This window comes from Anomaloglossus baeobatrachus, chromosome 1, assembly GCF_048569485.1.
Source record: "Anomaloglossus baeobatrachus isolate aAnoBae1 chromosome 1, aAnoBae1.hap1, whole genome shotgun sequence".
NCBI classification, from domain to species: Eukaryota; Metazoa; Chordata; class Amphibia; order Anura; family Aromobatidae; genus Anomaloglossus; species Anomaloglossus baeobatrachus.
In genome coordinates this window covers 305,785,488-305,799,451 of record NC_134353.1, presented here as the reverse complement: position 1 = coordinate 305,799,451, position 13,964 = coordinate 305,785,488, and positions in this window count along the sequence as shown.

The window sequence follows — 13,964 nt, the reverse complement described above, 5'->3', positions numbered from 1 at the left end:
CACAAACTTTTTTACCCTTTCCAACACACCTATTCCCCTTTCCACCAGCATCTGTCCTTTTTCAACTCAGTTTGTATATGACCAAAAATGCAACTCTGCAGAGACACCGTACTCAACGCAGTCTCAGCACAGCAGCCAGCCCTCGGTCCCTCAGATGTGGACAAGTAAGACCATTTCCTCCTATCGATGAAAAAGCGTTGCGATTCACTCTGTGCACCACTGGTGTTTAGTGGAAAAGCAGATGTAAGATTGCGTAACACCTTCTGCTGATACTCCTGCATACGTGCGTCCCTTTCTATGGCAGGAATTATTTTCTCAAAATGTTGTGTTGTACCGGGGATCTAACAGTGTGGCAACCCAGTAGTAAGCATGACTTGGAATTCGTACAATCCGAGGGTCATGATGTAGGTAGTGCAGCAAGAAGGCGGTCATGTATCTTGAGCATCCAGGAGGACCAAGTCCTTGATGTGTTGGTGGCGGAGAGGTGAGAATCGTGCCTCCTTCCTCTGCCCTCTCCCCACTACCTCACACAACCGAAATGTGAGCGAGCTCTCACTAATCTGCTGAGTCTTCCGTGCCCATTACCAGTTCATCCTCCATTTCTTCCTGGGCTCCTGCACCTTCCTCAACTGTTTTGCTGATACTATGCTCCCTTCATAATCCCTCTCCCCCACCGTACCATGACTGCCGCCAAGGTGCCGCTGACCGTCTGGACCTTGTAGATCTTGTATCCCTTCCGCATATGACTCCTTCAGTACTTCCTCCCTTCCTTTCGGACCAACACCTGACTCCGAATAATGCTTACAGTGTGTTCCATCATGTAGATGACCAAAATTGTCACGCTGAGAATGTCATCTCCAGTGTTAAACATCTGCGTCGACATTTGTAAACTGTGTAGAACGGTGCATATGTCCTTGATCTGACACCACTCCAGCAGTGTGATCTGCACCACCTCTGGATCAAGTTAGCCCAGGGTATACATCATAGCGTATTTCAGCTGGGCTCTGCGGTTTTGCCACAGACGCTGCAACATGTGCAGATTCAAATTCCTGTGTGTTGGAACATCGCATTTCAGACGTTTAACCGCCAGACCTTAAGACTTCAGGAGCGATGAAAGTTGTTGAGATACTGGGTGCGAACGATGGAAATGAGCACATAGCGAGCGTGCCCGCTGTACAAGGCCATGTAGGCCGGGATGTTGTTTTAAATATTGCTGGAGAATCAGATTAAACACGTGAGCCATACAAGTCACGTGTGTCACATTGGCCTGACAAAGGCACGCTGCCATGTTTGCATCATTGCCGCACACGGCTGTTATGTCATCACCGTAGTCCGCTACGTTAATTTGTACTCCTGTCGCAATGTGACGTGTTCCTTTCGTGCATAGTGCTGATGATGTAAGAGGAGTCTACGCCAGTGCCGCAGGTGGATGCAGGTTATGCTCACCCACTGGGCTGCGTTACCTTGACATATGCAGAACCAATGGCTTAATGCAGGTGGTGGGTATCTCACAGATGAAGTACCATCATTCAGCTACAACCAATGGGAAGACACAACACCCTTTTTTAGGCCCCTCCTGTCTGAAGACCACTGCCAGACATAGCTATGAACCTCTGGTTACTGTTACCCCCAGTTTAGTTTTATGAGTTTGTGTGCTTGTTACCTGACTACTTTTCCTGCTTGCTGTTTAGGTACCTTGTTGGCCGATTTGCATTAAACCTCTGCTTGTTTTCTGATTAAGTCCTGTCCCTCCCATTCTGTTCCTCTTCATCAATTAATGTTTTGACCCTGCATGACTACTTTTCTCTGGAACTGCAGCCTTCCACAGGTATTGATCAACTTGGGCCCTGTGTCATTCAAAATCACTGTATAGAGGTTAAAGGGTTTCAGGGTTCTGGGGGTCTAGCTTGGTGAGTTTGTTCCCTCTAGCCTATCCTTTACAGCCCATCTGAGTGTGTTGATCCAGGCAGGCGTTACACCATGCCCTCGACAGAAGGACATGTAGGCCGGGATAGGGTTTTAAAAATTACTGGAGATTCGGATACAACACGTGAGCCATACAAGGCACGTGTGTCACATTGCCCTGAAGAAGGGCCGCAGACTGTTTAGCATCATTGTCGCACCCGACATTCCCTGGCTGCTGGTTGAGTGGAGATGACCATTGATGAAACTTGGTCTCATTCTACAGAGCTAACCGTCCACAACTCCTCAGTGGTGTCTCACATTTCCCCTTTATTTCAAAGTAAACATTTGACCGCCTGATGGCCTTGAGCTCTGCTGCCAGCATAGTAAAGAGGTGTGTGGGATTCCTTGGGCGCAGTTACAAGGAAGGGTGGCCTGATCACACAGGGTTTGGGCTGAGGTGCACGAATAACACGAGGTTGATGAGGCAGAAGCAGTGGAGGAAATTGTACATACAGAGGAATGATTGAAACACACAACTCATGGGGACGGAAAGACTTGTACAGCAGACACTTCTCCATCTATCAACCTAGTTACCCAGTGCACAGTCAGTGACATGTAACGCCCCTGTCCATGCTTACTGTTCCAAGAATCTGTGGTGAAATGCACCCTGTCACACACAGAGTTTCTCAAGGAAGCGGTGATGTTGTATGCGACCTGCTGTGTTAGCGCGGGCACCCCTTTCTTGGAGAAGGAGTGGCAAATGGCCATCGGCTCTTGGGGCACTGCAATGGGCATAAGGTCTCGAAAATCCTCGGTGACAAAAGTGTGTAAAGGCAGCCTTTCTGTAGCCAACAAGTTTGAGATGCGGAAACTAAACCTCTTAGGCATGTCATGCACTTCGAAAACCATGTAAAAAACAGCGAGGGGACGCCAACCACAGTCTCCATCGTTGCCACTAATTGGGCCACACACACCCCACTTAACTGTCATCAGTTGACCCCCCTTTTCAAAATGAAAAAGATGCTTTGCATGAAGCACTATTAAAAATACTTGTGCCTTTCGCCTCCCCTGGCTGACCCAGGGGAAGAAAAGTCCTCTGAGAGCCATGACTTGTTCATCTTGGTTCTTTTAGAAACACAGCGAGGGGACTCCAACCACAGTCTCCATCGTTTCCACTAATTGGGCCACACACACCCCACTTGACTGGCATCAGTTGACCCCCGTTTTGAAAATGAAAAAAATGCTTTGCTTGAAGCACTCTCAAAAATACGCGTGCCTTTCGCCTCCCCTGGGTGACCCAGGGGAAGAAAAGTCCTCTGAGAGCCATGACTTGTTCATCTCTTTTCTTTGAGAAACACAGCGAGTGGACTTCAACCACAGTCTCCCTCATTGCCACTAATTGGGCCACACACACCCCACTTGACTTGCATCAGTTGACTCCCCTTTTCAAAATGAAAAAGATGCTTTGCATGAAGCACTCTCAAAAATACGCGTGCCTTTCGCCTTTCCTGGCTGACCCAAGGGAAGAAAAGTCCTCTGAGAGCCATGTCCACACTGTCAGTGGACAGACGCATGTGCTTATCTGTCAGCAGACCCCCCCAGCAGCACTGAAGACAGGTTCCGAAAGAACGCTGGCTGCAGAACACAACAAGATCCCGAAGGCGTACGTGGTGAGCTCAGGCAATTTATCCAGATTGGAAGCCCAAAATGAACAAGGCTCAAGTTGCACAGTAATGGCATCGATGTTCCCTTGCATATACTCATATATCTGTGTCTCCTCCTCTTTTTTCTCGTAACGCTGTTTTGTTTTTGCATCAGAATTTGTTCATGTCACTTTCCCATGTGTTTGTGTTGTGTTGTGAGTTGTTTGTCACCTTTTGGACACCTTTGATGGTGTTTTCTAGGTGTTTTTATGTGTATGTGATTGCCTCCCATTGTTTCCTATGCGGTTCGAGTGGTTTGCCGAACCGGTTCGCCGAACCGAACTCGAACGAGACCTCCGTTCGGCAAACCGAAATCGAGCCGAACCACGACCGGTTCGCTCATCTCTAGTGCTAAGGGAAACTCCGGGGACATTGATCTACCTTCTAGTAGCTTATTACAGACTTTCAGTATATGGGGTTTTAGGGTAGGAAAGAATTTTTTATAATATGAGGCTGGTAACCCATCTGGGCCTGGGGCTTTAGTTTTTTGACTGCAGACTCAATCTCTTCCTCACTAATAAGTACCAAAACAGAGGAAGGGGTGACCTCGCTCACCTGTACCCGAGATCAAATCCAGACCGTGCACGGAAAGAAAGAGGTAGGCAGACCTCAGCATCAGCATGAATAGAGTAGAAATCCAGCAATCTGGTCCAAAATAGGTTAAAAATAGGTTCTTTCTTTATTTCATGTTCAAGTTAAAAAAATTTCCATCATGAATTCATAGGAGTAAACGTGAGAGGACGCGTTTCGAACAGAGTTTGTTCTTAGTCTGTCTCTAGTAAATGGACACTGACAGAGTGATTAAAAAGACATGAAACCGGACATAGGATCTGAAAAGACTGCACAGGTTCAAGGTGATTAATTGGAGTAGTTCGACTCCCATGGGAAATAAGTGGTCATATCAATACACATACAACATATCTTTCTTTAAATTCATACCCAGGGGAGTTCTAGTGTCCATTGTAAAAATCCACTTGATTTCCTTGCGACAAAGAATATCTTTAAGATTACCGCCTCTTTTTGGTAGACACACATTCTCAATTGCATTAACCTGCAGTGAATCCATGTTGCCCGCATGCACATTGAGAAAGTGCTGCGATGCTCCAGATAATCCTCTAGTAGTTGCATTATTTGCATCATATATATGTTCAGACAGCCTCTTTCTCAATGTGCGTGTCGTGCTACCTATATACTGCAGATGACATTTAACGCATGAAATCAAATAAATAACATTGCTAGTACCACAATTAATCATTGAATTTATAAAAAAAAAATTCCATTAGAAAATGATGTAAAATTATTGGTACTAACCATGTACTTACAAAGCCCACAGGTTTTATGGCCACATTTATAAGATCCCACTGTTGACAGCCAATTGCCCGCAGTACATACATCTGTTTTTTTCGCAGATTTTTTATTTTTATTTTGGGACATTTTATTTTTATGGTCACTTGGTGAAATTAAAGCCCCCAGTGTTGTATTTCTTTTTGATACAAATTTAACCCCTACATCAAGGAATTTAAATAGAGTCTCATCTGCTGTCAAAATAGGAAGGTATTTTTTTATTATTCCTACTATTTGATGGTAATTTTTGCTATATCTGGTGGAAAACACTAGGGGCAAAAGGCAGTCAGATCCAGAATGGAGATTATTTGTGTCTTTGTTTTTATTTTTGTTTTTAAATTGGAGATAATCCGAACGTTCCCTCTGGTGAGCTTTGATCTTTGCTCTTTCTAGAGTGTTTTTTGAATAACCCTGTGCTAAAAATCTTTTGTCAACCAACTCAAATTCTTTTTCCAAGGTTTCCTGGTTACTGCAACACCTTTTGGCTCTGATATATTCACCAGTGGGTATATTCTCTATTACATGCCTGGGGTGGCAACTGTTGGCATGCAATAGAGAATTGCCCACAGACGGTTTGCGATATAATCTGCAATCAACAGACCCCCTGTTGCTATTGCCTGTGAGGGTCATGTCCAGGAAATTAATTTCACTTTTTTCATGTGAGTGGGTGAAGGATAAATTATAAGGATTATTGGCGATATACAAGAAGAAATCTGTGGCCAGATCGTCAGTTCCCCGCCAGATCATGAGTATATCGTCAATAAATCTCAGATAGATAACAATATCTGAAAAAAATGGATTTGAAAAACTAAAAATAAACTCCTCCTCCCACCAAAACATGAAAATATTTGCGAGCGAGGGTGAAAACCTAGCGCCCATAGAGCATCCTTGTTGCTGCAGATAATAATCGCCCAGGAAAGAAAAATAGTTGTTGTTTAATAGGAAAGTGGTGACTTCAAGAATATAATTTTGTAAGTCAGGGGCATATTCAGAATATCTCTCCATTTGTTTTTTCAAAGCCAATATGGCCAGATAGTGGGGAATGGATGTATATAATGTTTGCACATCACAAGAAATCCAACTACAATCACTCCACCACTGTATATGGGAGAGAATATTCAGGACATGCTTACTGTCCTGGATATAGCTTGGGGACGCTTTGGCTAAAAACTGCAGATGATCGTCAAGCCACTCAGAGAGGTGTTCGGTTATAGATCCAATACCTGAAATAATCGGTCTAAATTTAGGTGGAAATGAGTCTTTATGGGACTTAGGTAAGGCATGCAATAAGGGTGTGAGTGGACATGTGGGATAGAAAAATTCTTTCTGTTTGCTTGTAATTAACCCTAAATGGGCCCCCTCATCTAGCAATTTTTCTAAGGATTTTTTTACATCATTGATAGGATCAGATTTCAATTTCCTGTAGATATTACTATCATTAAGCATACATAACAATTCTTTTTCATAGAGTCCCACATCAAGGATCACCACCGATCCCCCCTTGTCAGAGTTTCTGACAACAATGTTCTCATTGTCCATTAACGATTTCAATGCGTTTTTTTCTTGTTTATTCAGATTTTGAGGGATAGGTTTATTGTTGTTATATAATTTAGTGAGATCCTTTTCAACCAAATTCTGAAAATCGTCCATCTGGGTACATCTAGATTGAACCGGGTAAAATTTAGGATTTGGAATTTTTTTCAGAATAGTGTCATATGGATTTGTAAGTTTGCAGGCTTCATCAGATAAATCTCTTAGATTTTGCAAAGTCATTTGTTCTTGAAAAGAGGACAAGATGGAAATGTCCTGAGTAACAGGTTGAGACAAATGTTGTTGTTCTTGGTGAAAAAAATGTTTTTTCACTGTAAGCTCACGTATAAATTTATTCACATCCAAGATTGTGTCAAATAAATTAAACTTCGCGTTTGGAACAAAATTGAGCCCTTTTTCTAATAGCCTAATTTCTGGACTGGTAAGGATGCATGCAGACATATTAATAACTGAGGAAAAACCGCATTTCTCTAGATCCTCTTGCCCCTGGTATAATGAACGTGCTGATACTTGCTTGTTCCTGGCGTGTTTACGCCCTGCTCTCCTAGTTTTTTTCGGGAGTTTTTTGGAACAGCAGTATAGTTATAAAATAAAAACAAAGACACAAATAATCTCCATTCTGGATCTGACTGCCTTTTGCCCCTAGTGTTTTCCACCAGATATAGCAAAAATTACCATCAAATAGTAGGAATAATAAAAAATACCATCCTATTTTGACAGCAGATGAGACTATTTAAAATCCTTGATGTAGGGGTTAAATTTGTATCAAAAAGAAATACAACACTGGGGGCTTTAATTTCACCAAGTGACCATAAAAATAAAATGTCCCAAAATAAAAATCTAGATGTACCCAGATGGACGATTTTCAGAATTTGGTTGAAAAGGATCTCACTAAATTATATAACAACAATAAACCTATCCCTCAAAATCTGAATAAACAAGAAAAAAACGCATTGAAATCGTTAATGGACAATGAGAACATTGTTGTCAGAAACTCTGACAAGGGGGGATCGGTGGTGATCCTTGATGTGGGACTCTATGAAAAAGAATTGTTATGTATGCTTAATGATAGTAATAGCTACAGGAAATTGAAATCTGATCCTATCAATGATGTAAAAAAATCCTTAGAAAAATTGCTAGATGAGGGGGCCCATTTAGGGTTAATTACAAGCAAACAGAAAGAATTTTTCTATCCCACATGTCCACTCACACCCTTATTGCATGCCTTACCTAAGTCCCATAAAGACTCATTTCCACCTAAATTTAGACCGATTATTTCAGGTATTGGATCTATAACCAAACACCTCTCTGAGTGGCTTGACGATCATCTGCAGTTTTTAGCCAAAGCGTCCCCAAGCTATATCCAGGACAGTAAGCATGTCCTGAATATTCTCTCCCATATACAGTGGCGGAGTGATTGTAGTTGGATTTCTTGTGATGTGCAAACATTATATACATCCATTCCCCACTATCTGGCCATATTGGCTTTGAAAAAACAAATGGAGAGATATTCTGAATATGCCCCTGACTTACAAAATTATATTCTTGAAGTCACCACTTTCCTATTAAACAACAACTATTTTTCTTTCCTGGGCGATTATTATCTGCAGCAACAAGGATGCTCTATGGGCGCTAGGTTTTCACCCTCGCTCGCAAATATTTTCATGTTTTGGTGGGAGGAGGAGTTTATTTTTAGTTTTTCAAATCCATTTTTTTCAGATATTGTTATCTATCTGAGATTTATTGACGATGTACTCATGATCTGGCGGGGCACTAACGATATGGCCACAGATTTCTTCATGTATATCGCCAATAGTCCTTATAATTTATCCTTCACCCACTCACATGAAAAAAGTTAAATTAATTTCCTGGACATGACCCTCACAGGCAATAGCAACAGGGGGTCTGTTGATTGCAGATTATATCGCAAACCGTCTGCGGGCAATTCTCTATTGCATGCCAACAGTTGCCAACCCAGGCATGTAATAGAGAATATACCCACTGGCGAATATATCAGAGCCAAAAGGTGTTGCAGTAACCAGGAAACCTTGGAAAAAGAAGTTGAGTTGGTTGACAAAAGATTTTTAGCACAGGGTTATTCAAAAAACACTCTAGAAAGAGCAAAGATCAAAGCTCACCAGAGGGAACGTTCGGATTATCTCCAATTTAAAAACAAAAATAAAAACAAAGACACAAATAATCTCCATTCTTTATCTGACTGCCTTTTGCCCCTAGTGTTTTCCACCAGATATAGCAAAAATTACCATCAAATAGTAGGAATAATAAAAAAATACCTTCCTATTTTGACAGCAGATTAGACTCTATTTAAATTCCTTGATGTAGGGGTTAAATGTGTATCAAAAAGAAATACAACACTGGGGGCTTTAATTTCACCAAGTGACCATAAAAATAAAATGTCCCAAAATAAAAATAAAAAATCTGCGAAAAAAACATGTATGTACTGCGGGCAATTGGCTGTCAACAGTGGGATCTTATAAATGTGGCCATAAAACCTGTGGGCTTTGTAAGTACATGGTTAGTACCAATAATTTTACATCATTTTCTAATGGAAACATTTTTTTTATAAATTCAATGATTAATTGTGGTACTAGCAATGTTATTTATTTGATTTCATGCGTTAAATGTCATCTGCAGTATATAGGCAGCACGACACGCACATTGAGAAAGAGGCTGTCTGAACATATATATGATGCAAATAATGCAACCACTAGAGGATTATCTGGAGCATCGCAGCACTTTCTCAATGTGCATGCGGGCAACATGGATTCACTGCAGGTTAATGCAATTGAGAAAGTGTGTCTACCAAAAAGAGGCGGTAATCTTAAAGATATTCTTTGTCGCAAGGAAATCAAGTGGATTTTTACAATGGACACTAGAACTCCCCTGGGTATTAATTTAAAGAAAGATATGTTGTATGTGTATTGATATGACCACTTATTTCCCATGGGAGTCGAACTACTCCAATTAATCACCTTGAACCTGTGCAGTCTTTTCAAATCCTATGTCCGGTTTCATGTCTTTTTAATCACTCTGTCAGTGTCCATTTACTAGAGACAGACTAAGAACAAACTCTGTTCGAAACGTGTCCTCTCACGTTTACTCCTATGAATTCATGATGGAAAATTTTTTAACTTGAACATGAAATAAAGAAAGAACCTATTTTTAACCTATTTTGGACCAGATTGCTGGATTTCTACTCTATTCAATCTCTTCCTCAGTATGCCTGGCATGAAGAGTCATTGCAAAATTCAGGGACAGAGACGGAAGTTTAATTGTATTGAGGAAGTTATCAATAGTATCTATAAATGTTGGAGAGTTGTAGGCATGTAGTGACTAATAGTAGTTGTGGAAGGCCTGATAAACTCTGGCTGGATTAGAGGTCTGGCCACCCTGGAAGAAGGATTTTTTGAAAAAAATTCCTCTAATAAAGGGCTTAAGAGCTGACCATAATGTCTCATTTTAAACCTCTTTTTTATCATTGCATTCAAAGAAATCAGTGAGTTCCTTAGAGAACTTACCCTCCAAGCCAGTTAGTATTTATCCTCCACATCTGTGTGGCAGCTACATGTTTACCAAAGTTGATTTCCAGGGATATTGGGGCATGGTCAGACCATGTTATGAGGCCCATTTCTGCTTTGATGCATCTTCTGAGGGTACTGCTGTCTATCAAGAAATAGCCTATTCTGCTATAAAAGAAATGGCTATTGGAGAAAAAGGAGAAATCTTGTTTGCTAGAATGAAGATAGCGCCAAATATCCTGAAGATGGTGTTAAACAATCAGTGGCTTAAGTTATTTTCTGTGAGCAGAGTTATTAGTGGTGCAATTTAGCTCTTTTGATATAAGGATATTGAAGTCACAGCAAATAATTTGAGATCCCTGTGACACCTCTCAGAATTTTTTAAATAATTTACAAATAAATGGAACTTGGGAGGAATTTGGAGCACGCACATTTGACTTGCCCACCCCAGGGCCTTAGGTGACTCGGTGTCGGGCCGTACTAGTCCGGGGTAGTCAGCGGTGGTGGGGCCTGACTCCGTGACCCTGGTGGAGTCAGTTAATGATGTCGCGATATTGGGGAGCTGGTAAAGTTTATATAAGATTCGTGACGCCACCTGTGGTAATTTGCAGCTATGGAGCCACAGCTGCTGGACGGGACCTCCGGGGCTGATGTTATGGCAGCTGAGGTGTTTCTTGCTCTCCACAGGTAGAGCGGATACCCCGGGGCAACCTTTGGTGCTCGATAACATCTATGGTGTTTGTGGATGAGGTATAGGATAAACCAGACGACACACAGCTTGCAGTCAAGATGTTTAGTCACTGTTCAGTTCAATTCGGCCGCAGACCGGTTGCCCACGGAGTGCCAGGATCCGCTGTGAGGGGGCCGCCGCCGATCCCGGATAGGTCAAAGGTCAGTCCCGGTGTACCCCTAGTTGAGTGTCCTTTTCTGACTGACTTCTTAGCCTTGACTGTTTTAGCTGAGCTGATCTTGGCCTCTACCACAGGGCCTGTACAAAGGGGGCTAACCGCAGTTGTTTCTTGCCCTCTTCACCAGGGATCTGTGGCGGGTAAGTGGCCCTGGGCACTTGCAATGATATTCCAGGCCTTCGGTTTTACTTTTGAGGAATTGTCTTTCTTCCCTCTGTCTAGGGACCATCCCTGAATGCAGCCAGATCCCTCCACCCGATGTTATCAGTGAAACAGGTCACGGGACAATTGCCCTTCCGTGGCCCTGGAATCCTTTCTTTCTTTGGGTGTCACCTGGGCCTAACTAGACCCCAGGATCTTCACCAGGAACTTCTTTCTGTCTCTGTCCTTTTGCTCTGCTGTCCTCTCCTGACAGCCCACCTCCTCACTCCTCTGCTCCTTCTGACAGATTGCCTCGACTTCACTTCCTAGACTCACTGACTTGAACTTCCTAGTTCCCTTTGTCTACTCTCACTTTCTGACTCCTCCCACACACCCAATGACTAGGCCCCTCTCACACTATTGGGACCAGAAATGGGACTTACGGCCCCATGAATACATCTATGGGGGTTGCTGCCACTATCCCTGACCCAGTGTATGCCTACCAATTGGTGTGTGCAAGTTTAGTCTGTACACCGGCAGTTGACCCCATTCTTCCCCGGATGGGATACCACACCTCTGGCTGAGGTGCAATATCTCTGTGGCGACGGTAGCCTGAGGGGCGCCACACATTTTCTATAGTAAAGGCTTCTCCATTAAGAATACATATAATAATAATAAATTTACCCCAGGATCAGATATTAGATCAATAAAGCAGAACGCTATTGTATTTTTTATAAAGATACAGTACATACTTTTTTAGCTTGATTGTTAGCAAAATATGAAACTGGAAACTGACAGTGGCTCATTCTCTTTTTATCACATTTAAAAAGATGAGATTCCTGTACACAGATGATATCACCACAAGACTTCCAGGTTTCAGTCCAAAACATGGATCTCTTAGCCGGCGAGTTCAGGCCTCTCATATTTAGCGAAAACACTTTAACAGTCATGCAGGCACAAAATCATCAATAAGCTTGCCCAGACATCCATATTAAATATTAAACAGATTGGTGCTACTGAGTTTAGAGAACAAAAACAGAACACAAAAATATAAATGTAATCCATGAATTCACGCATAAACATCTGTGTGGGCAATAGATTCCAGATCACACTAAATGTAAATGTATGAAGCTTTTTCATCCTGCTGGGGTAATCTTCTGCAGAGCAGGAGAAAAAAACATCAGAATTTAGATGTTGAAATTTCAATTACTGGCAGGAGTACAGATCTGCGGTGATAAGTATGTTGCGGGCAGGGGCCAGACCATAGCTAAGGGGCTGCTCGGGGATTTTCGGATCCGGGGCTTTACTGTGGCTCGAGTGAGAACCGGACCTGGGCTCGAGCAGCGGTCCGCCACCCACAAGTGAAAAAGGAGATATTTACAGGGGAATGTCTGTGACGCCACCCGTGGGTTGCGATGATGGATGGTGACACCGCCGATGCCTCTGGGGACCATGCCCAGGACTGATAAAGTGGGGCAGCAAGGTGGGGTCCCCTCCACAAGTAGGAGAGTTGTAGTCCCGGGGCCCAGTTCGGAGTTGTGGTGGTAGCAGGGATTGCAGGGAATAGTACACTCACAGCTAAGTTGTCCTGGTGCTGGATGAGGTTGTATTGATATGGAGGGTCAGTAAACACAGAGTCTTTTGTAAACCAAATTGCTGGTAACTGGTGCCCTCAGCTGCTGTGAGGACGGGCCTCTCACCCAGGGGTGTACTACAGGTGCTCTTCTCCTGCCTAAGGTCTGTGTCTGCTCCGTGCACATGTCCGGACCGGGTCCCGAGAGTCGGCACCGGGGGGCCACTACCCTGTCCCGGTCCACCTTGGGTCCCACAAGCGGTCCCGGTCCACTTCGGGTCCCACAAGCAGCTTGCCTATTCTTGAGTCCCTTACTGCCCCTCTTCCCAAGCTCCACACAGGAGCTCCTTCCAGACTCTACGCTTCTGTACCGCCCCGTGGGCTCGGCTGCAACCGCCGAGCTGCTTGGATCCGTGCTCGTACTGCGGGTGGTGGCTCGAGCCTCTCACAGACCCGGGGGTCACGTCGCTCTGCAAATGAGATGGCGCTACACGCGGTGACTTGGGTGAGGAGTTCCACGGCCGGGGCCGCGGTTGTTTGGTTTGGATTGTAAGTTTGTGACGCCACCCACGGGTTGTGGTGAATGGATGGACACCACCACTGCCGTTAACTAGGCCTCCCGGGTATGGTGTTGCGCAGCTTGGTGTTGACCCCTCCGTGGGTAGGGGAGCGATGGTCCCGGGGGCCCAAGGGAGGTGCTGAGGCGGGGGAGTGGGTGATGCATGTTGGACTCTGGTGCAGTGCGGTGCGGTGCGCAGCCTGAAGACACTGGTGTACTCACTCTGACACAATACACTGGAGTCTCTGGTAAACCAAACGGAGTGATGAACGGGGCCCGCAGCCGGCTGCAGCTTCTCCCGGTATAGGTTGGTGGTTTCTGCCTTTCTCTTGCACCTCTGTGTGTAAACGTTTGACTCCTATGCCTAGACACCGGAACTCCGCTCCCCGACTGGTATATGCCGTAGGAGCCCATTTGCCCACAGACGTTGGCCCTTTGGGTCTCTATACCTTGGTGGTGGCTCTACCCTGTGTGGTTGGGCTGTTGTCTTCTAACGTGACTTGTGTGGGATAGGTCCTTAAGTCCAGTCCGCAATCAGTTGATTTGACTTGGCCATGTCGGTTCGGGGCTTCGTCTGGGTCTGAGTACCCCTCATGGTGCTCCGGTTTCCAATCGGTTCCCCGGTTCAGTACCGGCGGGCCACCGCCCGACCCCGGTCCCTACGGTTCCACTGGCTGTAATCCCAGCTCCTGCAGGCGGCCACCACCGTTTGCCTCCTTGCCAAAGGTGACTGGGCTCCCA